This window comes from Balaenoptera physalus (genome assembly GCF_965194825.1).
Source record: "Balaenoptera physalus genome assembly, chromosome: 2".
In the NCBI taxonomy this organism is placed as follows: Eukaryota; Metazoa; Chordata; class Mammalia; order Artiodactyla; family Balaenopteridae; genus Balaenoptera; species Balaenoptera physalus.
In genome coordinates this window covers 72,998,278-73,012,467 of record NC_138883.1, presented here as the reverse complement: position 1 = coordinate 73,012,467, position 14,190 = coordinate 72,998,278, and the positions used below count along the sequence as shown (strand labels likewise).

At 42.7% G+C, this 14,190-nt stretch overlaps 1 protein-coding gene across 6 annotated transcripts in view; it reads right to left on the bottom strand.

Moving 5' to 3' along the window:
• Positions 1–14,190, bottom strand: part of STXBP6 (syntaxin binding protein 6) — a 270,134-nt gene that overhangs the window by 242,575 nt on the left and 13,369 nt on the right. The window contains exon 1 of one of the 6 annotated variants that reach the window (XM_082450046.1): positions 7,962–8,219. The exons of the other annotated variants lie outside the window; for them this stretch is intronic. The gene's annotated coding sequence lies outside the window, so the exon portion shown is untranslated. Of the gene's footprint in view, positions 1–7,961; positions 8,220–14,190 lie in introns of those variants that run through there. 6 annotated transcript variants of the gene reach the window in all.

The following is a 14,190-nucleotide window of genomic DNA, read 5'->3' as shown; positions in this document are numbered from 1 at the left end:
TCACAGTGGGCAGCTGAGCAGGGGCAGACAGACAGCACAGCAGTTGAGATTTCCAGCTGTGAAACCAAACCGCGTGGGTTTGAACCTCAGCTTGCCATCCACTAGCTCAAACTCAGCGCTTGTTCTGCCCGCTCAGACATCCACCCCTGAGCTTTCCCTCTTTCCAAATTCTCTTGGTTGTGGGTCACTAGCAGGTGTTCTCCCCAAGTAAAGAAACACAGGATTTCTCAACAACATACAACCCCATTATCCTCTGCTCCCATGTCAGTAATTCCAGAAAACATATTCTTCGCCTAATCTTTGGATGGATTCCTTTCTGTTTTGTCATCAAGGTGCTGCATTACTTCTTTTTTTTTTTTTTTTTTGGTATTACTTTTTTATTCTCGCATCCTTCCCGCAGTGTACACAGGCAGGACTCCCAGAAATTCTCCATATATCTCAGACCTCAGCCACTGCCAGGGGCTGCGTGCTCACCTGCAACTCAGTCCTTACACAGCTAAATGCTGAGCGCCCACCCCAGGCCTCGGCAGCAATGCACTAGAACCCGAGTTTCCCACGGGGCCTGAAGGCTTCTCTGAGACCAGGCTCTTCTCTGTCTTTTCCAAATGCATTGTCAAAGCTGTGACCTTTAATATTACAGGAGGCTCTCATTATTCCTAGAATCCCACACCCTCCTGGTTTTCCAAAGTACTGACCCAGAATTTACCTAAAAAGGAGCAGACATAGAGGCCAACCATCTGAGAGGAGTAATGTGGTGAAATATCAGGGGCTAAACCTCTAGATTTATGCTATTATTTGACATCGCCACCCAGGGTTACGGTGCCCTCCGGACACTATCCCTTTCCTCCTGTCTTTCCACATCCCTCCCTCAAGAGTGACTTTTCAGAGTCATACACCTTGGTCTGGTAGGACAATCCTGGTTCCAGAGCCCAGAGAGATGCATCCAGGTCCCAGTGTACCAATATAAACTATATGGCCTGTGGACGGTTATCAATCTTCTCCAGACCTCAGTTTCCTTCTATATAATATTTTGGATGCTGAGATCTATTTCCTGCCAGCTGTAACACTCTGTGATTCTAAAGTCCCCATTTACGCTTTGGCCTCAGTATAGAGAACTACCACGACATGAAAACCCTGAGGTTCACTTCATGTAGGAGATTAGTTCTTAACTGATAAACTTCTTTAATGTGGGGTCTTTCTGACCAGCCACCTAGGCCCAATAAGAAGAGCCACCATTAATGGCCTACCCCGTCCCAGGCAATGCTCTTGGCAGTTTACAAAGTCAACTGAGACTTTAAAGGACCTTAAGGAGGAAAGGGCTCCTTGGCTACAATTTAACTCAGCCCCCTCTGCTCTGTTGAGCCCAAGAAGCAATGCTTGGTAGACTTACACCTCACCTCCCACTTTATAAGCTTTACAACAGCAAGTAAAGATGTACACAAAAGTACAGAAGGAATTAATAAGCCACAAGAAGACTTATGTCGAGAATGAACTAAGCCTTTCAAAAAAAATTCTAAGGACAAAGCAGGTGGTTTAGTTATTTAGAGAGCAAGAAAAAATGATCAAGGCAGGGCCCGAACTATTGCTTTGGTAAAACAGTATAAAACAGCAGATGTCAAGGACATGCCATGCTCATCAGTAACACTTTGTTCTCTTTATTGGAGAAAAATGAAGCAATCCTTAAAGGCCTGAAGTCCCAGGCAGGAGAACCCAAGTCTCCAGACTCTTGAATACACCAGGATCTAAAGGAACTCGCAGACTGTTAAGCCTTGAGTTGGGTAAAGCGATTCTTGTTTTGCGAATAGTTTGAGAAAAAAAAATATCCAAGGTTTCTCACAAACTTAACCATCTATAAGTCTATGAAAGAGCTAACTTACTAAGATACACAAACAATATACACAAAGGAGTCAGAGAAAGGAAAGATCTAGTATCATTTTGGACTTGGCTTTGGCCTCACTGGGCAGGAGGAAATGGATGTGAGATGGAGAAAGGGGAGGACAGGCATTGGGATGGGGCAAAGTACAGGTAAGAGTAGGGATGAATAAACAGGTTCCTTGGGGAAGAATAAGGAAACAGCCCTACAGAGAGCAGAGTGGGGGCTGGTTGGCAGCAGAGCTGCTCTGGGCTGTAGGACACTTCATTCTGTGGCAGATCGCTGAGCGTTTGTGGGACTTCTGCTATCACTGCTCATCCCCCTCCGCCTGCAAACACGGACCATCTTTCCCCGTGCTCTGTCGCTTACCTAATCTTTTCAGAATCAGTAACAAATAGATGCTGTATCTGAAAGCCTACACGCTTGAATTTTTTTTTTTTTTTAAGACTCTAGACGGCTGCATCCTGATTACTTGGTGAGGATTTTTAACACAACCTTCAGATGTTTTGAGATTATCAGATTTAGCATCTTATTAAATCCAAAACCCAAGTGTTTTTTTTTTTTTTTTCCCTTGGTGAGACTTCCAAACCTTTTTTCCCTCTCATGTAGAAGCAATGCTGGCTCCAATGCCTTACCATTCAGAGAAGAATTTTTTGAGCTCTCAGATTACTGCTTATAAACTACCGACTGATGGACTTGCTCAGGTTCTGTTACTGCCAAAGCACGACACACGTTACAAATAACAACAGATGTCTCTGACATAGCTTCCTACTTACCCTGCCTTCAAAGCTCATCATAGTGAGAGCCACAAGGGATCCAGTTAAACATGGGCTCCTCTTAAAGGTTTTGATTACACCATCAGTCACCTTCAGAAGTAACATGACTATGGAAGGCAAAAGAGCACCAAATCATTCCAGCAACTGAAAAGTCTATGAACTCAAGAGGTTTAAAGGATTTACATTTTCTGTACCAAAAGTGATTAAAGACATAGTTTTCCTAATATCAGTCTCTGGACATATTGCAAAAACAGAGGTAGGCCCCCAAACCACTTCAATATACTCTTCCATTGAAATCAAAGGGAAGGAGGTTAAGAGGAAATGGATAACCTATTCTTATTAAACAGCCAACCCAGATACAAATGACGTTGAACCATGACCAAAATTTTCCTTTCCTGTCTTAGTCCTGCAATGAGCAAGGGAGACCTGAGTATCCAAAATCCATCAACACTCTGGTCTCCGTTCCCTTGCCTGCCTCACCTCCAACTAAACCTCTCCGGCACTCCACCCAAACCTCACCACCCAGCATCCCTCCTCTGACTACAATACCCTCAGCTTCGGCTGCCTCATTAAAATCCCCTTCATTGTGATCAACCATTTGGGCCTCACCTGAAGTTTCATTTCACGTCCCTTCTTACTCAGCTTCCTTTCTAAAGGCCAACATCTCCATAGAGCGCATCCCATAACACCCTTGACAAATGCCCTCAAGATACCTTGCTCACCCTTTTGTCCTTCGTCTTCTGCCAAACCCCATAGCTGATGCCTATGGTAGCTCTGTCTGTGCCCACAACTGAGCACCTAGGCACTGCAGAGTCATTCAACATTCATGAGTACCAACCACTAACGAGTCAGTCCTCCACAATGCTGGGTGATCCCACCCACTCATTCTCCCACTCTCAACTCTTATTTCACTTTCAAAGGGCCACCTCTTCTGACATCCACACCACCATCACTCCCATTCCCAGATGACCTTGCCTCCTAACAGAGAAATGGAACCTATGGCATAGCAACTTCTCAGTATCAGACTAACTTACTACTGACCTTCAGCGTCTGCCCTCCTGTTGCATCCTGTTCCTCCTCTCACCCAAGGTCAATCTCTCCACTGGGCTTTAGATCCCACTTCACCCCACCTTCTCAGACTCATATAATCAAGTACCCCTTGTCTCTTCTCTCCTGTCTATTCAACCAACTTCTCCTTTTCAACCAGATCTTTCCCATCAACAATTCAACACACTCGATTCCTATTTTTAAAGCTTTCTACCCTCAACCTCATGTCTCCAGCTAGTGCTTTATTTCTTTGCTTCCTTCATAGGAAAAATAAAAATTGTCCTCCTTGGATATCTCCCATTTTTCCATCTCCCATTCATTTTTCAACCCATTCCAACCTGGCTTGGCTCCATCACTCCCTGAAACAGCTCCAGGCTGGATCAATAATGATCTCTTTGTTGCCAAATTCAAATGAGAATTTTTTTTTCATTCTTTATCTTATTTGACCTCCTGACAGTATCTGGCCATGTTGATCAATTTCTCCCTGAAACCCTGCAACACTCCTTGCTTTGGCCTCTACAATCAATGTTCTTCCTGCCGCCATGGCTTCCTTCTCTTTGCAAGCTTATCCTCCTCTGCCTAGTCTTCCAGGGTTCAAACTCTTCAAAGCTTGAATCTAGGTCTCCTTCCCTTTTCACTCTATATCAGCAGTCAAAAGTCCAACTACCCACAGGGACAAGCAAGTAATACAATTAAGGGAAACAAAGTTGACTTTCACTTCCCCCTCAGGTCTACAATCTAAAGCACAGCAGAACCGACAGGATAGCTGGCAACAGACCTGAAGCATCAGGGTCAGATGACAGTAGGGAGAGGTACAGACTATAATAAAATGGAGAGCAGATGTTCCTACTAAAACAACAATTACTTAGCTCAAGCCAAAGTCCTGATTTATAGATGGAAACTCACGATTTTTAAATCTTGGCAATTAAGATTTCTTTCTGGTGTGAATAAAAGAAATCCTGGGTTACACCAAAAGGAGAATTTATTGGCTCATTTAACCGCAAAGCCTAGAGGTACAGCTTGCCACTGGGTTTAATCAACGTGATCAGGACCAGTTTCTCTATCTGGATTCTTCATGTCCCTAATTCGCAGATCAGATCTACCCTATGGCAGCAAGGCCATTGCTAGACCTCCAGACCACATCCTGCCAGGTTTAAGCAGAAAACAAGGAAGATACTCTTCCTGGAGTTTCCTCTACCCCCCACCCCCCAGTCTCAAAATTCCCTCTGATTAGACCAGCTTGGATTAGAAGGCCATTCTTGAACCAACCACCGTGGCTAGACGACTCAGGAATGATTGGCCAGCCCTGAGTCACACACTTCATTCGGAGTCAGGGGAAGAACTTTATCTAAGGCTAAGGTCTGAGACTGGAGGATAGGGAATTTCTTAAAAGGAAATTAGGGTGCTGCCATCAAAAGACAAAGTATATTTGGGGCAGCCAAAAAACCATAAACATGCTACAGCAACTTGTTCAAATATTTTAAAAACACTGCATAGGCCAAATAAAACAGGTTTGCTGGCTGAAGGTGGCTTGTCAACCTCCAGTCCCAATCCTGCTTTTTTGTTTCCTAGGTGATCTCATCCAAGCTCAAGCCTTCATCTACCATTTCTATACCCAAAATGCCACATTTTTATCTCTGACTCACAAATTCAACTGCCTACTCAACATCCTCACTTGGATGCCTCAAACTCATCTCAAATTCAATGTGCCCAAAATGAAATTAATGATCTTCTCACCCCACACTCCTCTCCCATCCAAAGCTGGCCTTACTCAGCGCTCTTATGTAGGGGCGGGGAGGTGGAGGGAAAAGTAAAGGGAGATAAGACCAACGTGACTGAGGTACTGCTTGAAAGAAAAATAAAATCTTTCAGGAAGTCCAAGTGTAAGTCAACTGAAATTCTATTGTTACTTCAAATATTTAAGAAAGACATTCGATATCTTAATTCATATAGATTTGCAATTTTCAATTTCCAACTCTTCCCAGTTTATTTTTAAGACACATAGAAATAAAGTATCATCAGAAATACCAAAGGCAGGGACCTCCCTAGTGGCACAGTGGTTAAGAATCCGCCTGCCAATGCAGGGGACACAGATTCGAGCCCTGGTCCGGGAAGATCCCACATGCCGCGGAGCAACTAAGCCCGTGTGCCACAGCTACTGAGCCTGCACTCTAGAGCCCGCGAGCCACAACTACTGAGCTCACGTGCCACAACTACTGAAGCCCGCGCGCCTAGAGCCCGTGCTCCGCAACAAGAGAAGGCACCGCAATGAGAAGCCCGCTCACCGCAACGTAGAGTGGCCCCTGCTCGCTACAACTAGAGAAAACCCGTGCGCAGCAACAAAAGACCCAACACAGCCAAAAATAAATAATTAAATAAATAAAATTTATTAAAAAAAAAAAAAGAAATATCAAAGGCAGAAAAATTGTCCAGGGACCTTGGAAGGTGCTTTTGTTTGCATGTTAGTTGGCACAGCGGTAGTTTTCTAGTAAACATATCTGATTTGATCCTGACAACAACCCAGGATGTTGGTAAGGCAAATTATTACCATATTTCATCAAATCTAAGAAATCACTGATTTTAAGATGCATCATCATTTTATGCACCACTATATTAAACAAAAACACCACAAATTAAACCATAACATATAATGTACTATAAAACACATCTTGTTTTAAGATAAAAATGTATGTCTTAGAATCTTTGAAAAACATTATCATAAGCCTCATTTTTCAGATAAGGAACCAGAGGCTCAAACACTTGACCCAAGTTATAATTAACAAGATGAAGAATGGACTTGAACCCATAGGGATCAGTTTCCTAATTTGTCTTTTCCCCCAGTCTAGCCCCTGGGTCTGAATGACCTCTAGAATTTCTTCTGGGGCCCCCAAAGCTTTTCTGATACAAAGGTGGTAAAAGAAATCAGAACTGAATCAACTCAATAAATGCTGTAAAACTGACATGGATTCTTAAGACTGAGAATAATTTAGACCTTGACTTTTCCCTAACGCCTAGACAGCCTAGGAAATACTGCTAGCATAAACAGCAATATATGCCAGGTGTGTAAGAAAAAGATTACATCATTAATTTCAGTGCTAATTCAGTAGGGTTGACACAAAACTTACAGTTGACTACTGATTTTAAGTATGAATCACAAGATGATTTTCACTTGTGAGGTGATATTACTGGGCATCTAGTCAAGGTAAAACTTTCATTCTTTCATAATAAAATATGCCAATTTAATGATTTTGTTTCTTTCTTTGTTTCAAAAATAACCACCTGGAAATGTGCCATGTTATACCTACTTACTGCAAAGCAAATGTATAAGCTTAATAGTTTCAGTCAGTCTGTGCAAGAAGCCTTTTGATTTCAACACCTAACATCCTTTAAAAAGGAAATTTGTTACAAAAAGCCAAGAAATTTGGTGTGAGATCTGAATAGGACAGAACAGGCTTAATTCATGACTTTTAAAAAAAATTTAAATCTAACTGTTTTGCATTTTGTATTCCCCACAGCACTTAGCGCTGTGTCCTAAACATAGAAACTGCCTAATAAGTACACATGATGAGATATACAACAAGAAAAATGACAGTCCCTCTGTTTTCACAAATGTTCCTTCTTTCTAGGACTGTGCTTGCTCTGGAGGAGAAAGTTTAGCAAATTCTTGGTGGCACATCAAATTTAATACTGCAAGTCCTCAAGGAGCTGACAGTCTAATCAAGTACAAGTATAAAAGATATGCAGGTGGCAGATTACATTTAAGTATGCTCAGTATCTGGACAGTATATTAAAATGTTTTAATATCACATTCAAGCAGGAACGAATATAGAATTAGGAGAGCTGGTACAGTCGGTTGCTGGATATGACCTTGGGCAAGTCACTTCTTGAAATGTTTCCTTAGTTATTACCTACCCATCCCCCAAGGCTACTGCAAAAGAAATTAAGGCTGGAGAAATCTTTTGCAAACCCTGAAGCACTATACAATGTAAGTATTATAGGACTATTGCCCAGAATATTTCAATGACTTCTTTTGAGGGTCCCTTAAGATAACGTTAGAGGGCTCTTACTAAAATGCGAACCCAATCATTCATTCCCAGGTTTAAAGAATCTTTACTGCCGAAGGATAAATTCTTAACTAGTTAGCTTGGTAGATAAGGCTCTTCAAAAACTGGCTCCTCTGCAGCCCCATCTGTGGCTTTACTTTTCAAAGACCACAGCAAATACACAACTGCTCCTTGATCACATTCTCTTCCACATTTCTTTACCTTTGCAATTTTGGTGAAGTTTCGGGCTGTGATTATCCCACCACAGGCAGGAATCCACAGACTGGCTAATATAGCACCTTCTGCATCATTATGAGTCTCTGAGCTTCTCCAGGGCAAAAAGAGCCAGTGCCTCATTCTTCCCAATTCCTAGTACAAAGCCACAGCAGCTCATTAAATACTGCTTGAGTGACAGACGAGGGAGATCCTCATTTGCATGCCACACTAAGATGGTACCCAGGAGAGAATCTCAAGGGAAGGCTGTCAAAAAAAAAAAAAAAGGCTTAGAGGCCCTAATAAAAATACTACAGGCCCACATCTCTTACCCAAATCCCGTACAGCCAAATGTGTTTTGGAATGCAAAAATTTTAACATTTTAGAAATGTAATATATACTTTATGCTCCCCGTGGAGTGTAGGTCAGCACCTCATACTCAAACACAGTAATACCTCTGCAGCAAAACTGACGGATAACCACACTAAACGAGATAAAAAGAATATAAATAGACTCCTGCTCAAGGGAGGTCTTGCCGCCAAATGGGTTACAAGAGCTTTCTGAGCATTTTGGATTTCGGAATTAGAGAGAAAGGATGGGGGATCCACATCACCAGATGTGTGTAGACGGCTCCCATCCATTCTCTCATCTGCTCAGAAATTCACTATGGCAGGACTGACCTATATTAGGCAACAAATAAAAATGGCCACGTACCCAAACAGCAACATAGGCTATACAATATTCTGAGAAGAAGGGGCTCAGAGGCACATGCAAAGAGTCTTTATCACTGGCAACTGTAGTAGCTTCTAAGAACATTAAGGGGAAAAAAACCCAGTAATAATTGCCGGGTCCAGCACTGAAAGACCAGGTGAGAAAAGCAGCAATAAGCAGAGCAGGAAATGAACGTATGAATGATTGTATAAATAAATACTATTAGAAACTCCTACCACTGATTTCTAAATGTATCTCCAATAGTGGGGGCAGAAATGTACACATACAAACAATGGCATTCATCAGCCAAAATCAAGCTGTCCCAGACCAACACAACTTGCTTCCATATCAAAATAGAAACAGCAATGCATGTCCCCTGCGCTCTAGAAATTCAGGAAAGAATTACACTTTTTGCAAATAATACATAGATATAGGCATAGATTACATATATTTTTTAAACAACTAGAAAGACTCCCATGAATGCCTTGCATGAAAAATTTGTTTTAGAATCAAGTGCTGGGCTTCCCTGGTGGCGCAGTGGTTGAGAATTTGCCTGCCAATGCAGGGGACACGCGTTCGAGCCCTGGTCTGGGAAGATCCCACATGCCGCGGAGCAACTGGGCCCGTGAGCCACAGTTACTGAGCCTGCGCGTCTGGAGCCTGTGCTCCGCAACAAGAGAGGCCGCGATAGTGAGAGGCCCGCGCACCGCGATGAAGAATGGCCCCCGCTTGCCACAACTAGAGAAAGCCCTCGCACAGAAACGAAGACCCAACACAGCCATAAATAAAATAAATAAATAAAATTAAAAAAAAAAAAAAAGAACCAAGTGCTTTCCTAAGAAACTGGTAAGTGCCTTTCTTTCTAAAAAGAAGTACTAAGTAAGCAGGAAGACAAAAGAGATGACATAATCCCATTTCCAGTGAATCCTAACACCCGGACACACATTTTGTGGTTACCTATGAATCTAAATTTCTTATTCAGGGAGTGGGAGAACATTTATATCAGGCACCTCAATTCTATCAGACAATAGAGGCCAATGGTAATAGCAAGAGCTACCATTTACTCTACTGAGCCCTCACTACAGACAAGGCAGGGTGTTGAGCCCTTTGAAAGTCTCAATTGATCCTCACGTTAAAAATAGAACCTACATTACAGGATATCATTTTACACATAAGAAACTGGATCTTTCAGTAAAGATCCCAGAGCTTTTAAGAAGGAAAGCCAAATGACTGCAAAGTCATCTCTTGCTGATTACTTGGTTTCTACTCTGAAAAAAAAAAAAAATGGCACAGCTCATTCTCCATAGCACATACTTCTATCCTCTACTATATATACATCTTTTTCAGTAACTATGTGGTATAAGCAACTCTTGTCCCCACCTAGAGCTTTTCCCATGTATCCCAGCTGAAAACACGTTCTCTCTCCTTTCTCAGAAGTTGTCTTTGAATGTGCCCCACCCATCTAGCCATCCATCCATCCATCCATCCACCCTCTTTTAGGTACCTATCATACACCAGGCACCATGCTAAGATACAAGATGTACAAGTCACAGTCCCATCCCTCAAATGTTCAGTCTAGACATGCAAGCAAATAATCACACTTGAGCATGGTAAGTTATATACGGCACAAGAGTAGCACAGACCAACTCTGCCTCAGGGTACAAGTTCAGCGGTCACAGAAGGTTTCAAAGAGGTGGTGTCTGAAGAGTGATTGCAAAGATACAAGACGGACAGGAGGAGAAGGGCATTTAAGGACAAAAGAATGAAAATGAATGATGCTACCAGGGTACTTCATGCCATCCAGAATAGTATCAAATGACAATGGAGAGAGAAAGCTGGGACAGAAGGATGGAGATGGCCAATAGAGAAGCAAAGGTCAACACACCCCAGTCCCCAAAGACCAGTCTTCTGTGCCTGTCTGAGCTCAGCACCTAAGACAGCACCCCGCCCCCATAGGAGGGAGAAAAGGGAGGACAGGGGGCAGACACATGGGCAAAGGGAGCCAAGGTACTCATCAACTCACCAGGAGAGCCTGGCCACCTCTGCCCAACATGTTTTCCAACTCTTCTCTTAGTACCCTTACTCTTACCCCATAAGCCCTGTGGATTCTAAGCACTAGTGTCTTGGTGTTTTGTTTTGTTTTTTTCTTGAAGCCAATATCTGCCAGTTAATCATGACTTTGAGACCTTGAGTCGAGGATAAGATGCTATTCTGTGAAAGGTTCTCCATCCTGAGGGTCAGCTCCAAGAGCAGCACAGAAAAAAAGAAATGCTCACTGAGCTGGGCAGAAGAAGAGAGAACTGATTTTAAATACACAGCTTTTAGAGAGAAATAGGTCATAGATCAACAGTTACAGAGAGCATCAATATACCAGGGCACAGTGAGGACTGACAGAGCCGATGGGTTCTTACCCACTCCTCCTGGGCCTTTAAAGCAGTAATCCCCATGCGTTCTGAAATTGCTCATCTGATTCATGGAATCCAATCTCCTCTTTAAAAGAAAAAAAAAAAAAAACCACCTCTGTTGCTATATAATGTGTTCTTTATTTTTAATTTAAGTAGATTTAAATTAACTGTTATGAGAATTTCCTGACACCCTATATGATAATTAGACACATCCTGATTTCCTACACAAACTCAGGGTGAAAAATCATGAGTCCAAGGATTCACCCTTCACAAAGGCCAAGATAACAGAGAAAGGACAGTGCGTCTCAACACAATCTCCTCCGAGTGAAAATTTGACCAGATCAGCCATAAAATATTGGTACACTTCAAAATTATTTATTCATACATACAAATAATATTGTCAAATTCAGTAAATATTATTTATACAGCTATAAATTTTTATATTAATTTTAGAACAAGAGAAAGTCATGGCTTGGTTCTCCCCTTGTACTGGATCATTTTAAAGCTTTGGTTACCATAAAGCAAGGAAACAACTGCTAAGAGAGAATGACCTTAAACTGAAAGCTAGATTTTAAAACAAAGAATGTTAGGAATATTTTACAGTTCTAGAAAATCACAATGAGCTGAGAAACAAAAGGCTGGAATTAAAGAGTCCTTGGTTTACTACTGATTCATGGTAGAACTGTACAGCCTTGGTGTCCTCATCTGTAACATAAGGGAATTAAGAAAGCCTTAGGTATTCACTGAAGTGAGTTCCTTATTTCCAAAGCAAGAGGCTTATTAAAACAAATCAAAACAAAAAACCTTCGAGGAAAACATTTTAGGATAAAAAGAACTTTAGACACCTGCACCTGTAAGATAACACAGGTGAGAAATGTTTACTGTCGCTCTGCCAGAGACTGTGACATACATCTTAGTAACACATCCAGGACCTAGTCATTTAGTTACACCCACTCAAAAAATAAAGACGTGGCGGACCTTTTTACTCCTCCCATCACAATGCATAACTTGTGTTTACTCAGTGCACTGTAAAATTCAAAACACAAAGCACTACTTGTAAGTTTCTTTCTTTTGGCAGGAGGTGAATAAGTTCCCACGTCCCCCAGCCAAGTCCAGATCTGAGGTGTCCAACCCTACACACATGCATGGGATCATATAATCTGCTAGGAAACAGGTAAAGATGCTGCATCAGGTATTCTCAGTCACTGGGGGAACGAGGCCAACACCTGGCTCTTCACACCTGCTCTAGAATACTCTACAGGAATTAAATGTGATAGGAAAATGAGTATCTTACCAGGAGAAGTTCTCATTAAAATGTCCTCACATTTTTTTTTCTCAGATGCCTCATTTTATCTAGGGAAAGCTGTGTGACTATGAATGAAATCAAATTCTAATTTGTTTAGGAAATGGTTTGGTTATCTGATTGCCCACAGCCCAGGGCTTTGCCCTGAAAAGCAAGGCTACACAGGATCTAAGGTGCTAAGAATAAGGAAACCATCAAACGAAGAAACCATTCTACTGTGCAGTCTCAAAAGAAGTCCAGAGGCTTCTTTACTGCTTTGAGACAGAAAAATAGGTTGTAGTTTCTACGTTCTAGGTACTAAACTTTGAGACAACATTCCAAAGCTCAGTGGAAGGGGGTCAGCTTGTTGGGGTCCATGAGACAGGAAGGGTGAGAACAAGCCTCTGCGATGGCCAAGTGTATTTTTGTGTCTCTCCCAGGCCCTTCACATCTCAGGGCCGGCTGGATTCCCCAGGGTCTATCTGAAAGCAATCCGCCCAGGACACTCTTTTCAGGAATCATTTCTGAAGGTCTTCATTACACACCAAAGCCATTAACCCACTGTTTCAGAGAAAACTAATGGGTGATTTTTCTCTTAAGATCAGGAATGAATGAATATTAAAGAATTCAGCAACATTCTGCCTCTTCTGGTCAGATTTTCTGTAAGTGCTCATCTGGAGAAAGACTCTCTACATAGAATAAAGTTTCCAACAGTGACAACATTCATGAACACGTCCTAGAGTATTTCCTGGGTGGCTTGCCAGCCACTAAGAAGGAAGAGCAAAGTAAAGCCTACAGGTCAGACTATCCTGGGCAGGACATGGGCCAGGACACTGAAAGGCCCTCAGCTGCTCCCCTAAACAGCAGGTGCCGCAGGAAGCGTGGGGGGTTTTTTAATAAATTTTTTAATTTTTTATTTATTCGTTTTTGGCTGCATTGGGTCTTCCTTGCTGCACACGGGCTTCCTCTAGTTGTGGCGAGCGGGGGCTACTCTTCGTTGCGGTGCGTGGGCTTCTCACTGCAGTGGCTTCTCTTGTTGCGGAGCACGGGCTCTAGGTGCAAGGGCTGCAGTAGTTGTGGCACGTGGGCTTCAGTAGTTGTGGTTCGCGGGCTCCAGAGCATAGGCTCAGTAGTCGCGGCGCATGGGCTTAGTTGCTCCACAGCATGTGGGATCTTCCCGGACCAGGGCTCGAACCTGTGTCCCCTGCACTGGCAGGAGGATTCTTCACCACTGCGCCACCAGGGAAGCCAAGGAATCGTGTTTGGAAATGAGTGCCCTGAAGCCTGAGTTCTCCTCTCCTCTCCCAACCCCCACCAGGAAGAGGACCCACCCAGATCCCAGGGTCTATAACAGGACAGGGTGGAAACCAGACCTTCGCCATCAGCACACGGTGTTCTGGCTGCAACAATTTTGATTCCTCTAACACTCATCAGAGGCGAGGCAGGGTGGGGAAAAGGAAAGGGTACTAGTGGCCCTCAAGTAAGACAGAGCTAGGTTTGACTCCTCAATCACGCTGTCTTTCTCTTTCTAAGTCTGACTTTTCATCTACAAAGTAGGAATACTCACAACAGTTAGTACTTCATAGGTTACTATAAAGATGAAAAGAGATCAGGAAACTCAGGCATTTAGTGCAGTGCTTTCTTCCTTCCTGCTCACCTTCCATCCCCCTATAGGCAAGCCTTACAAATAATGTTTTGTTTTTTAAGTCACCCATGAAGCACCCTCCTTATTCACTGGGCTGGGTTCTGAGATGTCTGCTGCTATTTCCCCAAATCAAATACATGCTCAAAGGGCATTTTGAAAGCAACTAAAAATATCCAAAACAATATACTCAAAGCA